We start from the raw sequence: 13,611 nt of genomic DNA, 5'->3' as shown, positions 1-13,611 counted from the left end.
GATCTAGCTTCCACATGTGAGAGAAAGCATGCACTGTTTGTGTCTCTGAGCTTGTGAAAAAGTCTATCAACTTCAAAACTACAACTCACCATTCTCCAAACCTAACAAATAAGATCTCAAACTGCAATGGGTTGCAAGGCTTTCTTTCATAAAAATAATTTTCAAAAAAAAGGCAAAGTTCAAGGTTATAATATCTTAACTATGAAGCTCCCTATCTACTTCCTGATGTTTGATCCCAAGGAAGAAGAAGAAGAAAAAAATATAATTCTCTGGCATGCACAGCCTGGAGGAGGGAAAATGAATAGCTTACTAAATACAGTTTCAGTCCAATCAATACACTTCAATTGCTATTTCAATCTTACTTTGAGAATTGTGTTACCTCAGGTAGAAAGGCTTGGTTTCACTATGCAAATTTCTTGCAAAATTCTATAAGCAAATTTACATCTGGTTTCTAAATAAACTACACTCTTGCTGAATTCAGTAAATTACTGTTCAATGTCCTTTTTCTCATTCTGGTACAGTTACGATCATAGGAAAGGATGCTTCTATGCAATTTTAAATTGAAATTATAAAATAGTTCACACATGTTATGGCTCCCCCCAACAAGAGTACATTTGTCTTGGCAGTTCATGTAAACTGGTTAAACTAGTTAAGATCAAAACAATTTTCCTAAACATCTAGTCACCCTAAGAAAGCTTTTTTTTTTGTTTTCAAGTCAACTCCACATACAAATAGTTTTTAAAAAGTTAAACACTTCCAATATTAATAACTAAAATTGTCATTCTTATGTAGTAAAAGTTTGGACTATTTGAGAATTCTGACACGTGCTTTCATAAATATACCACTTATTCTTTGTAGACATGTCTGAATCGAAAGTGTTTTGGGTCTTCTGGCCATTAATCAAATATGCAGCTATCAGTTTTATCTAGTGATACACACACCAGCTTTTAAGACTTGGACCTCTAAACCAAATTTTAATTCAGCATACCTAGAGGAAGTCCCAGAATTCTAATTTTTAAAAATTTGCAACAGATTCTCATGTGTACAACACTGCCATGCCCCTATTTGAAAAGTTCTGGCTTTGGGCAGGATTCCTTTCCCCAAAATTTTGGAGAGCGGTGTAGTTCCTTATTTTAAGCAGGACATGATAGGAAAGATAAGTGCAGAAAATGAAATCCCAATGGCAAGCCATACTGGACAAATGGCAGGGTACCTATCAACTTTCACATGGACTACCAGAGGTATGGAATCAGCTCTAACCTTAACCCTTAGCTCTATGGAGGAGTATTTTCAACAACCACAGAGAAGAATTGAGGTCAAAGTCTTCAGTGCCCCCAATCAACCATTCTGTGCTGAGTATCGGTGCCTCATGTGGGCAGCTGACATAAGCGACATTAGTGCTCTAAGTTTCTCTCACCTAACACCAGATTAGGGACCCAGTCATTCTCTGCCAATTCTTTCTCCCAAGGGAAAAATGTTATACTACATGCTACCTACTGAAGACAGGGAATGCAAACAGGAAGCTGTCACATTAGCTTCTGCTCACTTTCTTCAAGTATTTCTGTTCCACAATTCACACATACAACTGCAGTACAGGAAAACCACAGCACAAGTTGAGATTTTCTTAATGTTTCTAAAGCCATACATCTAAAATATCCTCCTTGAAAGCCACCAGGGAGAGGGGATGCTTCCAAAGAAATTAATAGTACAGTATGTAGAATGAGCAGGAAATGGGATCTGGTTTTAGCTGACATGATCCCCCAAACACCAGCCTATGAGGAACATTTGGGGTAAAGCAGGTGGCAAACATTCCCTTGTTGGTCTCTCCATATTTTTATTTGTCTCCTGGAAGCCTGAAGGAGGCTTCTAATTAAACCTGACAAAGTTTTCACGGAGAATTAGAGAGGGGAGAATGACAGTGACAAAGGATATGAAGTTATTAAACATTGGATTGTGCACACAGTGGAGCAAGCCTACAGTCCCAGCTGCTCAGGAGACAGAAGAGGGAGAATTGAGTCTATAACATGCACAACATGTTAAAACTCTGTTGAAATTTTTTTTAATTTAAATAAAAATTTTAATCTCATATTTTAATCCATTGTATTTATTTCTTTTCCTTCCTCCCTCCTTCCCTCCCTCCCTCCCTCCCTTCCTTTCTTCTTTTTGCTAGTCTTGGGGCTTGAATTCAGGGCCTGGGCTCTGTCCCTGAGCCTCTCTGTACTCAAAGCTGGCACTCTACCACTTGAGTCACAACACTACTTCCGGCTTTTTCTGAGATGTTTTAGAGATAAGAGTCTCACGGTCTTTCCTGCCAGGGCAGGCTTTGAACCACAATCCTCAGATCTCAGCATCCTGAGTAGCTAGTATTACAGGCGTGAGCCACCAGACACCAGATTATACTTTTAAGTATACAAACTATCGGCCAAGATATTGAGCCCCTCAGTGAACATATGTTTTCAGCAGAAAAAATCTCTATTAGACATCATAAAAAAGAGACCCCCCAAAAAACGCTGAAATGGGTATCAGCTAATAAAAACTAGAAAACTGTGAAATGATGTACTAAAGCAGCCATATTATTAGTATCAGGTCCTTAAGACACTTTACTCAACCACCTTAGGATGCTGGTACAAATACAACCATTACATTCAATGTACCTGTGTAAAAATTGAGCTATGCAACTTAAAGATATGGATAGGAAGGGGGAAAGATAGAGGAGTGACATTCATCAAAATGCATTGTGCTCATATCCTGACTTATAGAACTATAACCTCTTTGTACATCTACTTAGTAATTTTTTTAAATGGGAGGTTTCAACTCCAATTTCTTGCATGAGGAGCAAGAAATGTTTCTCTTTTTCTATTTCTCCCTACTCTAACCGTATTAGACTCAAGTAAATCTTTGCTAAAACTTTTTAAAAAATAATTGTTTCTCCTTTTTTTTTGCTAGTCAGGGGGTTGAACTCTAAATGTGGGCTCTGTCCTGAGCTTCTTTTACTCAAGGCTAGTGCACTACTACTTGAGCCACAGTGTCAGGTCTAGTTTATTGGAAATTAAGAAACTCATGGATCTTCCTTCCCCAGGATGGCTTCAAAACAGGATTCTCAGATCTCAGCCTCGAGTAGCTAGGATTCCAGGCATGAACAACTGGCACCCAGCAAATAACTGTTTCTTAAAAAATAAAATTAAAAATTGGCTTTACTCGGGCGCTGGTGGCTCATGCCTGGAATCCTAGCTACTCAGGAGGCTGAGATCTGAGGTTCACAGTTCAAAGCCAGCCCAAGCAGGAAAGTCCATAAGACTCTTAACTCCAATAAGCTACTAGAAAAACTGGAAGTGGCACTGTGACTCAAGTGGTAGAGCGCTCGCCTTGAGCTGAAGAGCTGAGGGATAGCGCCCAAGCCCAGAGTTCAAGCCCCACGACTGACACCCACCCAAAAAAATATTAGTTTTATTTTCTAAGTCCTCAAAACTTTGGAAAACAACAAATCTGGGAACACATGGTCTGTGTTGAGTATAGATTCTGCATTGGCCCATCTTCCGCTGGCTCACCTCGTCTCACCCCAGGCTCTTCTGGCCTGCAACAGAGAGTGGCTTTCTCCTGTACTTCAAGCACCTGGAAAGTTCCTCCAGACAAGTCAACCACAGAAAGCTGGCAAGAGAACCAGAAAAAAAGAAAACTTGTGAGCACACTCCTAAGGGACAAGTCACACTGAGTTTATAAAACCAGCCTGAGCCTCTTGAAAAATCAAGCAGCAGTGACACAGAGGAAAAGACATCAGCATGTTCATACCTTGTAAGCCTGGAAAAACGGCGTGGCCAGTGTGTCCGAGTGACTCAGTGCTTCCCTGAGACCCTCTGAGCAAGCTGACAAGGGACAGTAATGGAAAGTTGCTGGTCTTAAATATGGTATGGGAAGGGTCTGAGCTACCCTTCCACCCTGGGTTCTCTTCATTGTGATGCCGATGGTTTCCCATCCCAAACCACAGTGAGATGTTTTCCAAGGTAAGTAGCTAAGTAAGTAGCTAAGAGCCTCTCAGACCCTTAGGGTGACTGAATCCTCCTGACCATCTCTCTTTCCACATTCCCTACCTCAGTCCTCCCAGTTCCATGCTCTCCACACAACTCACCTTTCCCAACACAGCTCAAATTGAAACACCGCTCTCTCATTCTGGGGAATTAGGTCATCTTTCAGACACCTCTCAAATATCAGCAGCAGCTCCCCGTGAACCTCATGTGCCTCTTCCCTGTACTCAATACACCTGGCTGCCTACATGTGTCAAAGCATTTGCCCCCATTCAGCCTCCATCTCTCCTCCTACTATAATTTCTTACCACCACCTTTCCTGCTCTTCTCACCAGTAGAGGCAGACAAATGCTCACTGCATGCTTCCTACCTAGCTCCCACTAACAAGCTCCCATTTCTTCACTCACACTCTATTTCCCTGGAAAAGACTTGTTGCTGCTACATCTGTCTTGGAAAATGTTTGTTTGCAAGGATGCTCTCCATACTCAAACACAGTGACCATCAAACTCTAACTCAAGTCAATCCCTTCACAATAATGCTTCCTGGCTTCACTGCCAAAGGGAAGAATGGAATCATGTGTAGTCACATTTGCACCACAAAACCATCTTGGCAGGGCCCAACATACTAATAGGTTTGTGCATGCAGAGGCCTGGTTTAATGAGGAGCTAGAAGACATGCCCCACCCCCTTACCCACCAGAACTTCAAAGATGAGAATAGAGCAAAGGAGCTTTTCTCTGGAAGGAAACCAGAGACTAAGTCAATTCAGAAGAACAGATCCAACCCCCTTCAGAATCAGCTAAGCTCTCACTGGAGCAGAACCCTCCACATGCCAAGTGGCTACCTCCAAGTCAAATATCCTCAAAAAGACCCCAGCTCATGTTCAGTAACAGCTTGCAGACGATGCCAGGTTTCTGATCACCCTGGGGCTGCTCCTACATGGGGCAGGACCTCACTGGCATCAAATCCAAGCATTCGCTGCAGGATAGCACCACCTGGTGAACAACTACTCAAATATCCAGGGTTTCCTCCTGTGCACCCCTCACCCCTCCCAGGATCACCTGGCTTCTTTACAGAGGACTCTGGCAGACTGGTAGGGCTCATCTCCCATCTGCTTCAGGTCCTTCAGTACAGACTCCTTTCTTCATACATCTTGATGGAAAAAGTCCACTCATCACAAACCAGCCACACCCAGCAGACAAGTAATCAGAGAATACCCACTGCAGCCCACACCCAGGCCCCTGTCAGACAGACCCTGCTGCCTGGGGGCCCACAGATGTGCATGCCCTTCAAATTAGACCTCAACAGGTTATGTACACTCAACACTTGCTCTCTGACCTCTGCCCCATCCAGAGCAATCAGGGTTCTGTAAGAATCAGAGAAAAACATCCTTTCTGAATTTAAGACTACTACAAAGACACCAGTAGAAATTACAGAGGTCCCATGGGGAAGCAACTTCCTGTGAGAAGAAGGGCTGTCCCTACTGCCTGTTTTTGTGGTGATAAGATCATAGACTTAAATTCTGTATTTGGTCCTACATGGGTTTAAAAGGCTTTATTCCATAATTACAGGAAAAGAAGAGGTCAAGAAAACCAGAGGAACCCTGGTGTTTGAGAAGTTACTTACAACTATAGTCAGAGTGGACTTAGGAGAAAAATTGTCTTGAGCTTTCTTCTCTTTCTTTTTCTTTCTTTTGCCTTTTAGAACCCATTTAGATCAGCAAAAAGGAAAACATGTCATGGAACTTTTATTAACCTGTTTTGGTATCTGTCCATTCAAAGTTATTTGCAATATACATACCAATATTTAAGCCCAAGAAAGTTTTGAGAAAAAAATAAAGCACTATACAAGAAAATATTTTTATGTAAAATGTGTAGTTTCACAAAACATGCCTATGGTAGGGGTTATAGAAACTAAAACACAAGATTATCGAGAGTAACTGAATAAGGAATACAACTACTACCCTTCACTACCTTTTTATTTTCAGATCTAATTTCCATGTGAACTCTAAAAAAAAAGATAATGTTTACAAGAATGAGGACAACACACACACACACACACACACACACACACACTTTTTTCTCAAGTATTATCCCAAAAACCTGGCACTGAGCCAGGCACTGGGTGGCTCATACTTGTCATCCTAGCTACTCAGGAGGCTGAGATTTAAGAAACATGGTTCAAAGCTACGCTGAAGCTGGAAAGTCCTAAGACTCATCTCCAGAATAGCTGTTGACAGAACAAGCCTTGTAATCACCAGAAGTAAAGTCGTGAGCCACGAGCAAAAAAGCTCATAGACAATACCCAAGCTCAAGCCTGAGGATCAGCACAAAAACAACAAACAAAAAAACAACAAAAACAAACCCCTGGCACTGGACCTACCCAGACCACAAAACTATATGTGTTCATGGAGCCGAGCATGCCATCACCTGTACCATATGTTAGTACGAACTGTCCGGCTGGGTGGCATTTCGCAGCTTTGAATGTAAGACCAAAAAGGTTCAACAACAGGGCGAAGGCTGATCAGATCCTACCAGTTCAAGTCCTACTCAACTGCACCAGGGATGAACCACAGAAGATCTCATTTTAAAAGCTGTTTTGTTTATGCTTCCATTTTGAATGTTGTAGCCTAATAGAGAGCAAACTTTAGTGACAGGAAAACAGAGAGGCTTTTGTGGGAATTCCTCAGGCACTTGGTGCTTAAAATCGCAGAGTATTATTTTTAATATGGGAAGGAGTCTCTTGGTACCACCTACTCTGAAGGCTGAGGGAGGAGGATCTCTTGTACCCGCAAGTTGGAATCTCGCCTGGCCAAGGTAATAGAGAAGCAATCATCACTGGAGCTAAGTCTGCATTTTTAAAGCACTTGGGTTTGAATTTAGGACCTTATGCTTGCTAGGCTGGCACTCTACCATTTGAGCTACCACATCCAGCCCTGCTTTTTGCTAGTTGTTTTGGAGAGTCTACCAAACTTTTCTGCCTGGGATTGGCTTTGAACCTCAATCCTCTAAATCTCAGCCACCTGAGTAGCTAGGATTACAGGCATGAGCCACCAGTGCTTAGCAAAAGCCTAAATTTTAGATCAGGTACACGCCCTACACAGCAGTCTGTGTGCATTAGTCACCATCCTCAGTTCTCTTCTGAGGGACCATTCCTAACACATTCTGCTAAATTTCTCCCTGACCTCTCTTTGAGACTTCTTAGATGTGGTTTCATGAATTGCTTTTCTTCTTCCTTGTCCTCCCAGTCTCCAAATCAGGTTTGTCCAATGTAAAGTGTGTGCTCCTTTACTCAAATACCACATGGGCCCCGGCTCTCTAGGTCCAAAGTTCCCAACTCAAGTTATTTTGCTCTCAAGTCACACCAGATGCAAAGCTCTTTCCTATCAGCAGTTTCAGGTCTAGTGGTTCTCTCTCAACCACAAACTATGCTTCTTAGAGGCAGAGCCCATGTCACCCTTCTAATGTTCCATGCGGCTCCATGGTTTCCAGAACAGCTGTTGACAGACAAGCCTTGCCTTCACCTCATTCTCTTCATTCATTCACCTTCTCATTTTCTCTCAGAACTTTTTCTCTTTTCCGTAAAAAAGAAAAAAAATTGACTTAGGCAAAGGGAGAGAAAAGTCACTAGAGGAGATGAAAAATTGAGAAAATCTATGAAAGATAAAGATCATAGCTACATGCTCATCTTACCCAGAAGAGAGCTACAAAGCAAAAAGCAAGCAAGCTTTTGGAGTGACAAAAATTTGACAGTAGGTTCCCACAAGGTTCCAAGAGCTTCCCCGGCACCTCTTCCCAGGCTCTTCCTTCCCAGTCACTGGACTTCCCTTCTGAATTCAACTTGAACAGGAAGGAATATTTGGTTTCCTAGGCCACCTGCAATTAAAACTGGAGGTTGACTACCAGATCAAGGCACAATGACATCTCTGATAGGTGAAAACTAATAAAATCCCAAACAGTAGATTGTAGACAATTATACTTTAAATAGCCTTCTATCCCCTCAAGTGACCAAGGACACCCAAACAAAGCATTTCATATAGCATAATTAGTGGCTCTGAAAGATGACTCTGGAACAAGAAAAAGGCAACAGCCAAACCAGCCCCTAAGACCCAAGTGTTACAAAAAACAACCAGGAATGGGGTCTGCATTCAACTGCAATGTGCTATCTCAGACCAGCAAAATCATGACAAGCTTTCGCACAGGCAGGTAGAACTCCTCAGCACTGCCGTCCTGACCTGGAATCTTTCACCTGCTTTCACCCAGGACTTTCACACCCAGGACTTCTCATCCACCTTTTGTCAGGGTATTTATGAGTATACCTTCTCATCAGACCACAGCCTTCTCAGAACAGAAGGACTGCTGCTCTGGATGGGCACTGTGTCCCCACCTCCTATGACTCACAGCAGAAGCTTGCTGACTCAGCCAGCTCAATCTGCTCAGAAGTTACAGGGCTTTAGGCCCTTAGGAAGGAGGCATTTAAATGAGTATGCCTTAAAATAGCCTAAACTGTTCTGTAGTCTGTAAAAAACAAAGCTATTAATTAATTATCCTGCTTCCTTATGACTAATAATATTGGGTGAGATGTGAGGATTCTGTGATCAATGGGACAAACTTCAGTTACCTTGGGAGTGAACCTATATGAAACACAGTTAGGTGCATGTGCCTCTCTGGGCCACAAAGATCAAGGGGAAATCCTTGATCTGAAGGAACCTAACCTCAAACATCCAAGCCATTTATCTACTTAGAACTGGTTATTAGGCAAGTCCATATTTATCTGTTGATAAATGAGAACATTTAAAAGTACTGATTTGCTTCAGCTCTTGAAGAGATTGTTTTCATGAACTTAACCTGTTTTCAAAATAAGGTTATAATTTACATTTTCTCTAAACTGAATGAAAAACTAGATCTTCAAGTCAGGCATAGTGGTCCCCACCTATAATCCCAGCAGTGGGGAGGCAGATACAGGACAATCATGATCAAGAGGATCATAAATTCAAGGCCAGACAAGGTTACATAGCAAGCTCCTATCTCAAAACAAAGTAAAACAAGCAACAGCAACAAAAAAAAAAAAACACTTCTATACTCACAAAACAATTCAAACAAAAAGCTCCATTGTTTCAAGCCCATTATTAAATATGCACTAAAGCTTGATGATTTACAAGGCACGCCAAGATGACCTACCAGGACACTGAAAAGTTCTCGATCAACTGAGGTATAGGCAGTCAAGACTTCCAGGCCTAGCCTGCTGGTCTGTGTCTACACTACAGTTCATTCCCCAGAGCTGAAGCCTCTTCACCTTTACCTCCACTCACCTCTTACTGGCTCAATTCAGAAGGAATTTCTGGGATAGAGATTTAAATAACTCTTAACCAAGTTATGAACAGATTTAAATAGCTCTAAGCTGATGCTTAACAGCCTTGACTATCATTCTTCTATAAACCTAACCCACCTAACCCACCTAACCCATCCTCTTGGGGGCTAAGACTCTCCCTGAATAATCTGCTGCTAAGTCCCTGGGGACTGAGAGCTGAGGTGCCACCTTGCTTTAAGAAATATTCCAGGGAACTCAATCTATATGGCCAGAGAAGGTCAGGGGACAGGGTGACTATGTCAGGCTACGTCAATACCCAGGCCACTTCAGCCTGCTATCTGCCAGCCCACTAGTCCTGAAGACCCCACCTTTTCCTCCTGGTACAGCTTCCTGCCAGCTGCAGACAACTGGCCTGCTGCCCCCACCCCTGATTGGGGGAGTTCCAGGCCCAGTTCCTTGGACCTTGCTAGGAAATGACTCACATCACAAAAAGCTGAAGGTTTTCTGGCCAGAACATAAGTAAGTCACAAGTTCTGGATCCTACCTGTTAAAATGTGTCAAAAATAAAACCACAACAACAAACCAAGAGAAAATGACTTTTCTCTCCTACCCCAACCCCCAAAAAACTCAAAATCTATTGTTGTCTTTGAATACGCTAAAGCCACTGTACTCTAATCCACTATTTCTAAAACTACAGGAAATTAGAAAAATGGCTGCAGTCATGTCTTCTCAGGTATAGAAAAATCAAAGACAACTTCTTACCAAAGGCTTCAAAGCTAACAGCTGCTGAAAGTGTAACTATGAAACCAACAAGCTAATTTCTTTTCTACTAGGATATTAAATCATCTTCCAAATCATCTTAACAAATCTAAATGTATATGGGCATATTAATCAGTACCCCTTGAAAAAAAAATCAGACATCAAAAACTCTAGCTGGCTAAACTGTCTTATACTTTATTTTGTTTGGTTTGGTTTTTTTGGTCTATCATGGGACTTGAACTCTGGACTTGGGAGCTGTCCCTCAGCTCTTCAGCTCAAGGCAAGGGCTCTACCACTTGAGCCACAGCACCACTTCCACTGTCTTACACTTTAGAATAACAGAAAACATCCACCTTCAATGTTCTGCTCAAAGCTGACTTTAGCAATACCTATTTTTGATATTATTTTTCTATTTTCTATCTCCACTGGGTTTTATGCTTTGCTTTTTGATCTTGTTAACAATCCAGAAAACTCCAACCTTGCAAATTTTCACTCCTGGGAAGAAGTAATACATAGTCATTTAAAAACCAAAAGCAATGTCAACACTTCCTCAATGACACAGCTGCCAGTGAAAAGTAAACAAAAGGCTTATGGGGGAAAAATGTTGTCTTCTCTCCAAAATAATTCTCAAAGTTATTGAAGACATAGTCAAAAACAGTAAGGCATGCATTAGGCAGTAAGTGCTATCTACCCCTGATAAAGTATCAAGAATATACAGAAGTTTACAGACACCTGCTCAACAGAGACTGCCCAAGGATTCTAGAGAGGAAGCCCTGTATGTCACTTATTAACACAGGTTAATACACAAGGTTATTAAAAAGCTTTATTGAAAGAAAGAGAAAAAGAGAGAAATAGCAAGAGAAAGGAAGGAAGGAAGGAAGGAACAAAGAAAGAAAAAAGAAGGAAGGAAGAAAGAGGAGGTGAGGGAGAGAAAGAATGGCAATCCTACTTCTGAGTATTTATCCAGAAAAACTGAAACCAAGGTCCCAAAGAGATACTGGCATACCCAAGCTCACTTAAGATTTGCTGTACACTAACACAATAATTGTTAACAATACATTGCACTTAAATTTTTAGAAAGGAAGAAGAATGGAAGGGATGACACTGACCAAGATGTATTGTAATTATAAAACTCCTTTGTGCAACCACTTAAAAATAATCTTTAAATTTTTAATTTAGGAAGAAATAGGTAATGTTATACTTGTTTTATTTTTTAGCTATAATTCAAAAAACAAATAAAACAGGTTTTGGAATTCAGATTGAATATTTATCCAGGCCTGCACCTTAATTCTAGCTACTCAGGAGGTAGAGACTGAGATGATCACAGTTGGGACCAGTTCAGGATACTGTTTGCAAGACCTTCAACTCAACCAAAAAAACTCGGCATAGTGGCACACACCTGGGAATTATATATAGGAGGATCACAATCCTGGCTAGCCCAGGCAAAGAGTGACTCAAAACTAACCAGAGTAAAAACAGCTGGAGGTGCACTTCAAATGGTAGAGCACCTGCCTAAAACACACAAAATCCTAAATTCAAACCCCAGTACCGCCAAAAAATAAAATAATCAAAATCAAGAGCCTTAAATATCTCTGCTCCTGTTCCTTCCACGGCTCCATATTATCAACATTCAAGAGAAGTATCAGCACTACAGATTAATATATAATTAAGGGGTAGCATACAGGTAGGAGGAGTTGAGAAAGGAAAGTGAATGGAACAAGGCTGAAGTAGTCTAGCAAAACATCAAAAAGGATGGAAACCTCAGGCCCAACCCTGAAGGACCAAGCTGAAGCTATGCACTGCTATGAGCATCTGAATGAGGACTCTGTACTGCTCCAAGCCACAGAGGTGTTTCTGGAAACAGCTTTCAAAAGCTAGAAACATGGTACAATGGAGAACAAACTCTACATGAACTAAACACTGAAAGATAAGCTGAGCAAAATTAAAGGAATTGGTCAGAATATCCTAAAGCATTAATAAGCTAGCTCTAGGAATTTCAGTGTTCGCCAAATCTCAAACAAGGCCATGCTGTAATAAATAAGCAATGAAGTCACAAGGCATAGCCCGCCACTGGAGCCACTATGGTGGTAAAATGGCTTGAAAAAACACCAAATTAGTATACAATTTACAAAGGAGAGAATTAAAAGCTAGTGTTAGAGTAAAATCCATTGTATCCCATACCTGAAGCCTTCGGCTAACATGCTATAGTATAGAAATTTATTTATTTATTTTGGTTGGTTGGTCTGGGTTGGGGTTTTTCAGATAGGGTCTGACAATGTAATCCAGGCTTACTTTGAATTTACTACATGGCCGATGCAGGCTTCTAATTCATGGCCTTCCTGCACAGCTTCTCAAGTGCAGGGACTATAGGTATGAGCTATGGGCAATAGTTTGGATCTTCACTGAACTGAGTATTCAATAATTATCCTTATTGTATTGGGTAACCATGAGGGAAATCTTGAACAATTAGAGATGTGTGCTATTTATAATGAAATTACTGAAAGTACAGAATTCATCCTAAATTGCAAAGGTAATAATGGCAAGAAACAGATTAAAGGTTACAATGTTAGAGTTAAGTAGAATGAATGTCCAGAAGTCAATAGTACCACATGAGGGCTTCCATTGATAGTATGTATATATTGGTAATCTGCAAAGAGTGGATTTTAGATATTCTTTCCACAGGACTATGTTCTAAAAAACGCATTGTTAGATGATTTCATTGTTGTGCAAGCATCACAAAGTATACTAACACAAACCTAGATGTAGGTCAATAAAGAAACAAAGAAAACACAAAATGTTAGAGGCTGTTGCTGCTCTAACAAAGCATACTGTTTTATAGTGGGCTTTTTAATAAGCAGAACATTCTAAAAATGCTAGAAAGCATCATAAAAGAAATAAAAAGTAATATAGTTGGATATCACCAATTATTATACACTATGCATAACTATGCACTATAACTTCTTTTTTGTGCACTATAACTTCTGTATAACTGGTAGCACAGGTTGGTTTTTGCTAGCATCACCACAAACACTTAAGTATCACATTATGTTACAACTTTATGTCAGCTATAAAATATCACTACAGGACAGGAATAGTTTAGTTCCACTATAATCTCACGGGACCACCATAGTATACATGGTCTGAAATAGACCAAAACATTGTTACATGGTATATTACTGTGTATGAAAACAACATTCTTTTCTCATTTCAAATATGTATAATAAAAATAAATAGCTTTTTAAAAAGAGAGAGAGGAGAGAAAGACTGGAAGACAGACAGACAGAGACAAAAGAAAGGTTAATGAGGTAAGCTTGGAAAAACGTTGATACATGAAGCTGACCAATGAGAATACATGAGACACAATTATGTGCATCACCACTTACAGAGTTTTTGACAATTTGATGAATTATAAAAAGTCCTAGGTCACTCCCTTTAAGAACAATTTTAGTGAAAATTTCGAACTTATATTCCTGTCACTTTACTTAAGTATAAAAAAAGATCCTTTTACATATATACAAGAAA

General features: G+C 40.5%; 1 protein-coding gene across 1 annotated transcript in view; it reads right to left on the bottom strand.

Annotated features, from left to right (window-relative positions):
- The window catches only part of Tanc1 (tetratricopeptide repeat, ankyrin repeat and coiled-coil containing 1), a 232,915-nt gene that overhangs the window by 168,230 nt on the left and 51,074 nt on the right, over nt 1-13,611 (bottom strand). The window contains exon 3 of the mRNA XM_013029880.1: nt 3,549-3,648. The gene's annotated coding sequence lies outside the window, so the exon portion shown is untranslated. The remainder of the gene's footprint in view (nt 1-3,548; nt 3,649-13,611) is intronic.

This window comes from Dipodomys ordii, unplaced genomic scaffold (genome assembly GCF_000151885.1).
Source record: "Dipodomys ordii isolate 6190 unplaced genomic scaffold, Dord_2.0 Scaffold5, whole genome shotgun sequence".
NCBI lineage: Eukaryota > Metazoa > Chordata > Mammalia > Rodentia > Heteromyidae > Dipodomys > Dipodomys ordii.
The sequence above is the reverse complement of the archived record's forward strand: the minus strand, read 5'-3'. Positions and strand labels throughout refer to the sequence as shown.